Below are 12,616 nucleotides of genomic sequence, written 5' to 3' on the forward strand. Positions count from 1 at the left end.
AGCAAATCAGTCCTGTCACGGAAAAGCCACGTATAACACCTCCTGTCTGCTACTGCTATACCATAACCTTAAAGTAGGAGTCAGTTTGCAAAACAGAATTATTTTGTTATAGCAATTATGGTATAAAGCAACAGAGCAGTGTTACCCTCTGAGAGGAATTTTGTTGTGTTGACCGTGTTGTACCTAACGGAGGTGGCTTATCGGAAGTGAAAGTCAGAATTACGTAAATATTCGAAAAGTAACAAACATTATTTTGCCTGTCTGCACTGTTTAATTAATAAAGAAAACGGTCGCCAGCCGAACTAGGCAAGAGAATGATTAACATTCTCGTTCAAGAAAATAGTTATTAGTAACTCTAATGGGTAAACACAACCTATACTTGGCCACACGCGAGTGCAATGAACTCTGACACACTCATATGTTTATGGTAAGAGTGAAACTAACAGTTGGAGCAGCACAAACTATTTGCAAAATTATAACAGGTACAGAAAAACACTATCACTTTCAGGGCTTACACAAACTGTCTTTATACTGTTAATATGCACACAAGAGAGACAAACACTTAGTAATCATGAACATATAATTTCCTACTATGCAGTTTTCCACTTTTACTACCGTGAGACATAAAATTAACATTTAAGTAAGATACTGACTCACTTTCTGCGATTAACAACAGGCAGTAATGTGATCATTTACTAAGCAAAACTTTATAAGCCTCAGTCTTGAGAAATTTTAATTTGAAGTTGGCAACAACACATAAATAAGCAGTTTTACTAGGAATATTATTTCAGCAAGCATCATTAACTCACTCTCTTGCCACATTAACTTTAACTTTCTCTTCACTATTAACTTTAACTTTCTCTTCACTATCTTCAAGAGGCATTAATTAGAAAACTGGGTTATAATGTACTTTCAGTAAGGACACTCGATAATCACTTTAGTTCAAACGGAGAGGACCCTGAGAGGTGTTATGATGAGGAGAAAAATCAAGGTAGGTACATAAATTCAGATACAAATTACCTTATATTTCAGCACATTAGCACATCCATTAAGCTGATCCTTCACTGTACATCATTATAGTATTACGTTGCAATGATTGCGCAATGTGGTGGCAACTACATGTTGGTAGGTGGAATTGCAGGCAGAATTGCTGGACTCGGTCATTTCTTGGTGGCGATGATAGATACAAATTCCAGAATAGTTCCATCCATCCGAGGTCTTGGAAAGAAGCAGGAAAAGCCTCTCTCGGAATCAGCACAAAATGCATCTTTTACATGGCAGTGCACGGACTCGTAGCTCGTCCCCGACTCGTTGCTCGTCCCCGACTGACTATCAGTTCCACCTTTTCTGCATAGGCCAACCACAATTTGCGCGCGTACACAGTTCCGTTCCCGAGGGGAACCACACCACCTTTTACATACAGAATAACTAAGAACTCTAAGTGAGGATCAGCAATTTACATAACAGTAACCAAATGCATTAAATAAAACAGAACATTTGCACATATTGACATTTCTACCAAAAATTATTCACACAAAATACAATTATATACAGTAAGTTTTGTTCCCTCCAAATGGGACAAAGCATTTAAACGACAGGTATCCTAAATTGCATAGAACCAAACCATGACATCAAAGTTCGTGCAAAGAAAGAAATATACATTTTTATGTTATCGATTCAATCACACACATTTACAAAAGCTTAGCGATGTAACATTAAATGAAACAAAGGCGAAATAAATCAGTACAACATTGGAGCTATGGTGTTACAAACCTTTGGTGACATTAAAAGTAACGGTGGTAACATTAAGAGTGCAATGGGAATTCCACTGTTAAATGCAGAGGAGAGAGCAGATAGGTGGAAAGAATACATTGAAAGCCTCTATGAGGGTGAAGATTTGTCTGATGTGATAGAAGAAGAAACAGGAGTCGATTTAGAAGAGATAGGGGATCCAATATTAGAATCGGAATTTAAAAGAGCTTTGGAGGACTTACTGTCAAATAAGGCAGAAGGGATAGATAACATTCCATCAGAATTTCTAAAATCATTGGGGGAAGTGGCAACAAAACGACTATTCACGTTGGTGTGTAGAATATATGAGTCTGGCGACATACCATCTGACTTTCGGAAAAGCATCATCCACACAATTCCGAAGACGGCAAGAGCTGACAAGTGCGAGAATTATCGCACAATCAGCTTAACAGCTCATGCATCGAAGCTGCTTACAAGAATAATATACAAAAGAATGGAAAAGAAAATTGAGAATGCGCTAGGTGAAGATGAGTTTGGCTTTAGGAAAAGTAAAGGGACGAGAGAGGCAATTCTGACGTTATGGCTAATAATGGAAGCAAGGCTAAAGAAAAATCAAGACACTTTCATAGGATTTGTCGACCTGGAAAAAGCGTTCGACAATATAAAATGGTGCAAGCTGTTCGAGATTCTGAAAAATGTAGGGTTAAGCTATAGGGAGAGACGGGTCATATACAATATGTACAACAACCAAGAGGGAATAATAAGAGTGGGCGATCAAGAACGAAGTGCTCGTATTAAGAAGGGTGTAAGACAAGGCTGTAGCCCCTACTCTTCAATCCGTACATCGAGGAAGCAATGATGGACATAAAAGAAAGGTTCAGGAGTGGAATTAAAATACAAGGTGAAAGGATATCAATGATACGATTCGCTGATGACACTGCTATCCTGAGTGAAAGTGAAGAAGAATTAAATGATCTGCTGAACGGAATGAACAGTCTAATGAGTACACAGTATGGTTTGAGAGTAAATCGGAGAAAGGCGAAGGTAATGAGAAGTAGTAGAAATGAGAACAGCGAGAAACTTAACATCAGGATTGATGGTCACGAAGTCAATGAAGTTAAGGAATACTGTTACCTAGGCAGTAAAATAACCAAAGACGGACGGAGCAAGGAGGACATCAAAAGCAGACTCGCTATGGCAAAAAAGGCATTTCTGGCCAAGAGAATCTACTAATATCAAATACCGGCCTTAATTTGAGGAAGAAATTTCTGAGGATGTACGTCTGGAGTACAGCATTGTATGGTAGTGAAACATGGACTGTGGGAAAACCGGAAGAGAAGAGAATCGAAGCATTTGAGATGTGGTGCTATAGACGAATGTTGAAAATTAGGTGGACTGATAAGGTAAGGAATGAGGAGGTTCTATGCAGAATCGGAGAGGAAAGGAATATGTGGAAAACACTGATAAGGAGAAGGGACAGAATGATAGGACATCTGCTAAGACATGAGGGAATGACTTCCATGGTACTAGAGGGAGCTGTAGAGGGCAAAAACTGTAGAGGAAGACAGAGATTGCAATACGTCAAGCAAATAATTGAGAAGGTAGGTTGCAAGTGCTACTCTGAGATGAAGAGGTTAGCACAGGAAAGGAATTCGTGGCGGGCCGCATCAAACCAGTCAGTAGACTGATGACAAAAAAAAAAAGATCATATACCGAAATTATTTGGAAACTCTGGCAGAAGCTGCCAGAAGATTCTAACAAGGGAACATCCCCATCGCACCCCCCTCATATTTAGTTATAAGTTGGCACAGTGGATGGGCCTTGAGAAACTGAACACAGATCAATCGAGAAAACAGGAAGAAGTTGTGTGGAACTGTGAAAAAAATAAGCAAAATACACTCCTGGAAATTGAAATAAGAACACCGTGAATTCATTGTCCCAGGAAGGGGAAACTTTATTGACACATTCCTGGGGTCAGATACATCACATGATCACACTGACAGAACCACAGGCACATAGACACAGGCAACAGAGCATGCACAATGTCGGCACTAGTACAGTGTATATCCACCTTTAGCAGCAATGCAGGCTGCTATTCTCCCATGGAGACGATCGTAGAGATGCTGGATGTAGTCCTGTGGAACGGCTTGCCATGCCATTTCCACCTGGCGCCTCAGTTGGACCAGCGTTCGTGCTGGACGTGCAGACCGCGTGAGACGACGCTTCATCCAGTCCCAAACATACTCAATGGGGGACAGATCCGGAGATCTTGCTGGCCAGGGTAGTTGACTTACACCTTCTAGAGCACGTTGGGTGGCACGGGATACATGCGGACGTGCATTGTCCTGTTGGAACAGCAAGTTCCCTTGCCGGTCTAGGAATGGTAGAACGATGGGTTCGATGACGGTTTGGATGTACCGTGCACTATTCAGTGTCCCCTCGACGATCACCAGTGGTGTACGGCCAGTGTAGGAGATCGCTCCCCACACCATGATGCCGGGTGTTGGCCCTGTGTGCCTCGGTCGTATGCAGTCCTGATTGTGGCGCTCACCTGCACGGCGCCAAACACGCATACGACCATCATTGGCACCAAGGCAGAAGCGACTCTCATCGCTGAAGACGACACGTCTCCATTCGTCCCTCCATTCACGCCTGTCGCGACACCACTGGAGGCGGGCTGCACGATGTTGGGGCGTGAGCGGAAGACGGCCTAACGGTGCGCGGGACCGTAGCCCAGCTTCATGGAGACGGTTGCGAATGGTCCTCGCCGATACCCCAGGAGCAACAGTGTCCCTAATTTGCTGGGAAGTGGCGGTGCGGTCCCCTACGGCACTGCGTTGGATCCTACGGTCTTGGCGTGCATCCGTGCGTCGCTGCGGTCCGGTCCCAGGACGACGGGCACGTGCACCTTCCGCCGACCACTGGCGACAACATCGATGTACTGTGGAGACCTCACGCCCCACGTGTTGAGCAATTCGGCGGTACGTCCATCCGGCCTCCCGCATGCCCACTATACGCCCTCGCTCAAAGTCCGTCAACTGCACATACGGTTCACGTCCACGCTGTCGCGGCATGCTACCAGTGTTAAAGACTGCGATGGAGCTCCGTATGCCACGGCAAACTGGCTGACACTGACGGCGGCGGTGCACAAATGCTGCGCAGCTAGCGCCATTCGACGGCCAACACCGCGGTTCCTGGTGTGTCCGCTGTGCCGTGCGTGTGATCATTGCTTGTACAGCCCTCTCGCAGTGTCCGGAGCAAGTATGGTGGGTCTGACACACCGGTGTCAATGTGTTCTTTTTTCCATTTCCAGGAGTGTATACAAGCTGAGTAGTCCATGCGCAAGATAGGCAACATAATGAAGAGGATGAGATCAGGAGCCCCGTGGTCCCGTGGTTAGTGTGAGCAGCTGCGGAACGAGTGGTCTTTGGGTCAAGTCTTCCCTCGACGGAAAATTTTAATTTTTTATTTTCGGACAATTATCAATGTTCGGGCACTCACACATAATCAACTTCGCTCTCCAAAATTCCAGGACATGTTCAGATTTGCTTGGACAGATGCAGGATTTGACGGTCTACACACGGAAAAATTTGAAAGCGTTAAAAACATATGTTTTGACAGAGCACAGGGGAAAACTGTGCGGCTGTGAGACTGTTGCATTCATTTGTTGCAGTTTATGTGTCAAACTCTTCTGTTTTCATCACTTTTTTGGGAGTGATTATCACATCCACAAGAAAACCTAAATCGGGCAAGGTAGAAGAATCTTTTTACCCATTCGCCAAGTGTACAAGTTAGGTGGGTCGACAACATATTCCTGGCATGTGACGCACATGCCGTCACCAGTGTCGTATAGAATATATCAGACGTGTTTTCCTGTGGAGGAATCGATTGACCTATGACCTTGCGATCAAATGTTTTCGGTTCCCATTGGAGAGGCACGTCCTTTCGTCTACTAATCGCATGGTTTTGCGGTGCGGTCGCAAAACACAGACACTAAACATATTACAGAACGAACGGTCAGGTCATAACTTTGCCAAAAGAAAGTAAGTAAACTTTTCCCTTTAGGGAAGAATAGAACCAAGGACTTCTCGTTCCGCAGCTGCTCACACTAACCACGGGACCATGGGGCTCTTAAGTTCATTCTGTCCTTGATGTTGCCTGTCAGGCGCATGGGCTACTCAGTTTGTATATTTTGCTTACTTTTTTCATAGTTCCACCCAACTTCTTCCTGTTTTCTCGATTGATCTGTGTTCCGTTTTTCAAGGCCTTTCCACTGTGCCAACTTGTAACTAAACCTGAGGGGAGTGCGATGGGGAGGTTCCCTTGTAAGAGATATGTGGATAGCAACCACAAATCGTTCACAGCGTCTCTGGAAAAGGTCAGTGATGAGGACCATTGGCGCGAAAACAATAATTACCGCCAGAATAGAAATAACGGGAATAGGAACCAAAGATTGCATGATGATGACAAAAGAGATAACGAACGTTATTAAACCGATATGATGCGAAGGGGAAGAGGAAATTAACAGTCATTCCTGACTAGGCATAGAGAGAGTGATATACCTCGATTTTAGACAGTATCAGTTAAGAAATATCAACTTTAAATTACATAACGTAAATATTTGTAACGGTCGCGAATTCCTACCCAGCATCCATTAGGGATTCGAACCCAGAACCTAATCGGATTGGTATCGAAGCACAATCAACTTTGACATATCGGATTTTCTCGGCAGTAGCTAAATGTATTAAATGAAATGACGAGACGAAACATTAATTTTTCCTTTCCAAGACTCCAACCCGGCACATATCGCTGTTATATTCTAGAGAAAAGGAACGTTAAGTATGGGTTTGTTACACCAGCAGCGACATGTGAGTATGTTTGAACTAGAAATAATATGACGAAGTGTTCAGTGCTGACTGAGAATCGAAGCCCAAACATATCGCTGTTGACTACACACAAAGAGCCCACTTGCCGAATTTTTCTCCACCAGCATCTCGGAATAACATCCCTAAACTTACAGTGATCTCGCAAATAGTTCTGTGTCTCACTGGGAGTCAAAAACGTCAGATATCGTTAGTGTTGACAACGAATAAAAATGCATTAAAAATAAAAATTATTATCCACCAGCAGATAGGTGTTCTCTTGCTAGAGCTTGAGAATACATAGTGAAAAGTTTAGTGCTGGGCCAGGATTCCAACCCATTCATGCGCAATATGTGGAGATGTTAAGGAATCTGCAGTTTTGAACAAACAACAAGTTGTAGTCGAGCTGTATTGTCACGAAGGGATCAAATTCCGCGTTAAGGGCGGTCTGAGTTGCATTCCCAGTTCAGAACCAATTTTATCGACATACATAAGCTCAAATAAAAGACGGAATAAATGTCCTGTGACCATACACAGTGTTTGTTTCGCCACTAGAAATAAATAACTAGTATAAGAAAAGTTACTGGTGATAGAGTTTCTACATGTCGCCACTCCTTACTTTGTTGTGGTTCCACCTAACGTCTGCTTGGTAGAGAAGGAATATCATGATTTTCAGACCACAATGCCATTATACCTTCTTCACTTGGCGTAGCCAGAAGAGAATAGAATCTACCTCTCCTTATCAAAAGACATTGGGAGAAGTTGGAATCGAACCGAGACCAGCAGCATATGACACTATCGTCAGTCCAACAGACCACGACACCCACTTCTCTACGGCTCATTTCTCTATCATAACACCGTTGCGGCACACACGATGAGAATTCCGACACACAGGCTCCCTGTAGTGGTCTGCAGGATGTTCAGTACATTCATTTACTTGGTTGACCGAATCGCCGTGAACTAGCTGCCTTGGCTACCCAGTGCATACATTCGACTTTATTTTTAATCACCGAAATAAAATAACGTAACTGCCACCTACACAGAACTGCCAACAGTGTAGGATGCAGAAATTTAAATAGGAAGTTTTCCTTTCGATTTGAGCTACTCTATTGCGCTATCTGTTTGTTGAAACCATCGTGCAGTGCAAAATAAATGCTGTAACTGTCTGTCTCTCAGAAGTCTATGTCCGGCCATATACATTATCTCACAGCACTGTGGAATGCCGAAGTTCTGGAGGAACTGTTGTTCACTTCCAGAGGTGCTGTACCTATGTCACAGCTAGTAGCGTAACGGTAAGCGTCGTGCACTGATGATAAGACGTCGCGAGTTCTGTTACATTCGTTGCTACATTTTTTTTAAACGCAATTCTGCTGTCTGCTAAAGTTATCAATTTAACGGAACTTTGAACATAATTCTCTTCACTTCTCAACCCAAAATAGTCGCATGTGGAAAAAGGCTAACTTCTGCTTCATTCTGTTCTTTTCAGGTTTAATAGCTGGCCAGGCAGCGGATGTGCTCAAAGCTTTTGTATTACGTATGGGGAGAGCGCATCGTGCCAAAATAGTCAGAAAACTATTTTCTACATTAGCTGTCGTCTCGTGGTGGCATTTTATTCTTCTTCAAACCTTGTTTGACGGCTTTAACTCAGAACAAGTTTTCTACATGCATGTAATCAATAAACTGCATGTGCATTGTCAGACTGTTATAGATAACATCAGAGAATTCGCATATATCGTTGATGATTAATTTCTCTCTCATGTTTAGCATTGTTTTAACAACACTAAAAGAAACCTTACGAAAACTGTGCACTGTATTGTAAGAAAGGAAATAAAACTACCCACGATAACCTTACGACGAAAGTCTGTTTTAACAAAACTGAGTATCTGTACAAAAGCGTGTCTCTATCTGCACGAATTAGTAAAACACTATTCACTTAGATTTCGATTGGGTCTGTGTTTAAACGGTATGCTGTGTCATACTCAACAGGTATTCAAACGTGGCATTTCATAAATAAAGTTACGTATTCCTAGAAACCCAAAATTTGCTTGTCAGCAGCGGAAAGAGGCGTTACCTGTTGTGCAGCATTGTAAATTTTTCACCATTGCACTGTGAGCTGAAAGTATTTTCTTACGATTTGCTTATCGATGTTTGATATAACTGCTTGCAGCTCTTACACAGAATGGATAAAAACGTTACATTCAGCGAGGCTGGAACCGCGAACCATAAGAGTCGCGTTTGCACAGGTCAGCCCGTCAACACAAAGCTAGCGGATAGATATGGTTTGCGCCATCCTCTTAGGTCAATAGTGGTTACAACTCGTAAACCGCTATTTACAGGACGAGATTAGTTGCGATTGCCACGTTCAATGTCTGTCTTTCCTGGGCTGAAAACCGTAAATTTACTATCTTTTGTTACACCTCAAGCGATAATAACTCAGATTTTTCAATGGAAATGATAGGAAAAAAGTGAACTATGAGGCATAATTCCGTGCACACCAGGAAGTAACTCGTCGATCACAGAGTTGCCAAACATACCTTGCGTCGTTGCCAAATCTCAGTTACAGTACCAGCAGGCAACGAAAAGTTCTGTGCTGAATGGAATTCAAACCCCGCACACGTGGTCATGAAGAAACGTTAACTATCAAATTATTTTCCAATAATAGCTAGGAATGGCATGTTTGTCCTGTCAATGATGTGATGGAAAATACTCTGCTGGCTAGAAGTTGAATCCACAACATGTCGTCGTTGGTGATCACAACGAACACAACGTCAAACCCAAATCCGTTTTCACCAGTCGGATGGAGAGGAATGTTTGAACTTGAAAAGATGTAAGGAAACGTTTGATCTTGTAATATTGTGATAAAACGCTCATCATGTGGCTGTGAGTTGAAACGAACACGCTACAGCTGACAACGCACGAAGAGACGTTGAAAATGCAACTATTTTCCACCAGTAGTTCGGAGTGCACATGCTAGGGCTTGAAATGAAATAATGAATATTTTGTGCTGATCAGGATTCGAAACCAGATAGGTGCCTTACGAGGACGCCTAGAAGAGTTTGCAATCTTCGGGAACATAGTGAAATCGAATTCTAATCCCAGTCCAGCACCACAATTTTCAACGTCTCCGTTTGAAATCAAGTAAGACCCTTGTGAACCTACATGGCCATTGCTTCATTAAAATGAAATACGTTTTCTAATTTACGACGGCTTGCTGGTGACAGAGTCTCTGCCTTACGGGGTTTCTCCATCTGTCACAGTTCAAACGAATGCCCAGTCGGCAGCGAAGGGATGTTATCTTTACTGCGGATATTGAAATACGGAGCTTACAGGCGTTCTGCACTTGGCGTAACTAGGGGTGAAGGAGAGCTACTTGTGTGTGTTAAAAATTTACGCCCGACGTGAGATGTGAACCTACACGTTTTACACCTCAATACAAGATTAATTCACTAGACCACAGAACCCCCTGCCAAGCACATAATTATGAATTGCAGAGTATTCATTTAGATGTAGATGCAGATGTCAAGGGACGCGTAAAAGGAAGGAGGGCTGGATCTGGGAATGGATTGAAGTGCAGAAGTGCAAAATATAAGCGTGAAATGCTTGAAAAGTATTGCTTATTTAGACGTGTGTCACAGTTCGTTTTATCTTAGGACCGAGAGATAAGGAAGGACTGTTCTCAGAACGAAGAATGGGTTACAGGGAAGGGGAGATCAACGAATACGGTTTCATAGGTGGTGAGAGGAATGAAAGAGAGTATAGACAGCAGCAATTAAAAGAGAAAATGTAGCGTCATTGGAAACCACTAGATTTGTTTACAAAGTTTTAGGGGAGTGTAATAGAAGGGCACTTGCGGCGATAGTGACAGAGAGAGAGAGAGAGAGTGAGAGAAAATAGAAGAGATATTAACAACGAGTAAACATAAATGTTCATATGTGTGTGAAACCTTAACCGACTTAACTGCAAAGGTCATCAGTCCCTAATCTTACACACTACTTAACCTAAATTATCCTAAGGACAAACATACACATCCATGCCCGAGGGAGGTCTCGAACCGGCGCCGGGACCAGCCTCACAGCCCATGACTGCAGCGCCTAAGACCGCTCGGCTAATCCCGCGCGGCGAGTAAACATAATATGAAATCGTTGGCGTATTGTGTGGAGGACGGAGGGTTTATTCATGGATGGAGGGGAAGAGAGAGACGTATTTGAAATAACCAAAACTACTGTGACAGAGTCCATCTACGCTGATTAGTTTGTAAGTATGTAGACATGGTATAAATGAAATCAAAATAGAATACTTAACAAACTGTATATTCAAAAGAAACCCGCTTGAATTAAAAGGGCAACTCAAAGGAAAGCTAATCCATATTGTATCTTTTCTGTTGCCATGCGATCTTCCACTAACTTCCATTGAGGAAAAATGGCCGGCCGAAGTGGCCGAGCGGTTCTAGGCGCTACAGTCTGGAACCGCGCGACAGCTACGGTCGCAGGTTCGAATCCTGCCTCGGACATGGATGTGTGTGATGCCCTTAGGATAGTTATGTTTAAGTAGTTCTACGTTCTAGGGGACTGATGACCTCAGCAGTTAAGTCCCATAGTGCTCAGAGCCATTTGAACCATTTTTTGACTCTACCTCGAATAGACCCCTCCCAGTGAGCCATTACGGCAGACAGCCTGATGTGTATTTCTGCTTGCCGCTCTTATACTGATTCCAGGAGAGGAGGTAAACATATTTACGTCAAACGGAGCGGCAGAGGCAGAAGCAGAGGCATGCGGCGCAGCCGTGCTGGCTCGTCCCGGGCTGTTGGCCCACCAACGCCACCGCCAGCTCGCTCACTTCCGTCTCGCCTCGGCCAGCCTGGCTGGCCCGTAGCTCGCGAGCCGCGGCTAGTACAGACCCGGCCGCAGGGCCACGATCACCCCTTGAAGGATCAAAAGTTACACCTAACCTACCCAAGTCTGTAGTACAAACTAACGCAGCTACAGCTGTTATGCTATAACATGAGCAGGCACACCTAGAGTTGACGATTCATTCAAATATTTGACGAACAATACGTTCAAAAATACATTCATTTTAAACATAGGTACCACAAAATATTTCACCTATCTAGCAATAGCATGACACAGGAAACTCTACTTTCTTGTAAGCGCTGTGCATTAGATGTAGCCTTAAGAAAACCTGTATTCAACCACAACAACTGAGCGGAATGTAAAAGTAAACAGGTTTGGCGGCAGCTTCTCCAAATAATAGTATACACTTAGTACATAATACACGTTTTGTGCACTTATAACATGTTCTCAGTGTCTCTGAAACAATACGTGCTGCACGACGGAAATTACCTTCTGCTGAGGCACTTCATTTACATCTCAATGATACACGACTACTAGAGAACATTGCTCTTTACGGCAGTCAATCCACTTTTAAATTAACATCATGATATCGCTGATATTAGGCAACACGTTACTAGGGCTGAGTAAGGCCTTAAGGTTTGCAACTAAACATGCTACTCCTAGCTACTACTGAATATGAAGTTGATTATTAACGTGTCTTCATAACCATGTGTGCGGCGTTCGACTCTGTCACCGTAGACGTTTTCGTCACCTTATTTCTAGTTAAACGTGTGCACATCTCACTGATGGTGAACCAACATTGGACATTTCTCGTGTGTTCCTGGTTAGACAACGACGGCGGTAGGCGCTGGGTTCGATCCCAGTCAGGGAGTACAACTTCAGTCGTCATTTAAGGTTCCAACCCCACTACTGGTGACAAACTGAGATATCTACATTCTGATTTTACGTACTTATTCAACAATCCGATTAGGTGCTGGGTTCGCATCCTTGTCCCCAGCGTTACATGATGGCACTTCAATTTTAAACATGTGCATCCTTTATTCCTTGACAATGCAACACTATACAACGTCTTTCGAGGTGAATTATCAAGAAGGTAATTGTCATGTTAGGGTTCCTGCTTTCGTACAAACATTATCGTCATTTACGTTCAAG

The sequence above is a fragment of the Schistocerca serialis genome, chromosome 9 (assembly GCF_023864345.2).
Source record: "Schistocerca serialis cubense isolate TAMUIC-IGC-003099 chromosome 9, iqSchSeri2.2, whole genome shotgun sequence".
In the NCBI taxonomy this organism is placed as follows: Eukaryota; Metazoa; Arthropoda; class Insecta; order Orthoptera; family Acrididae; genus Schistocerca; species Schistocerca serialis.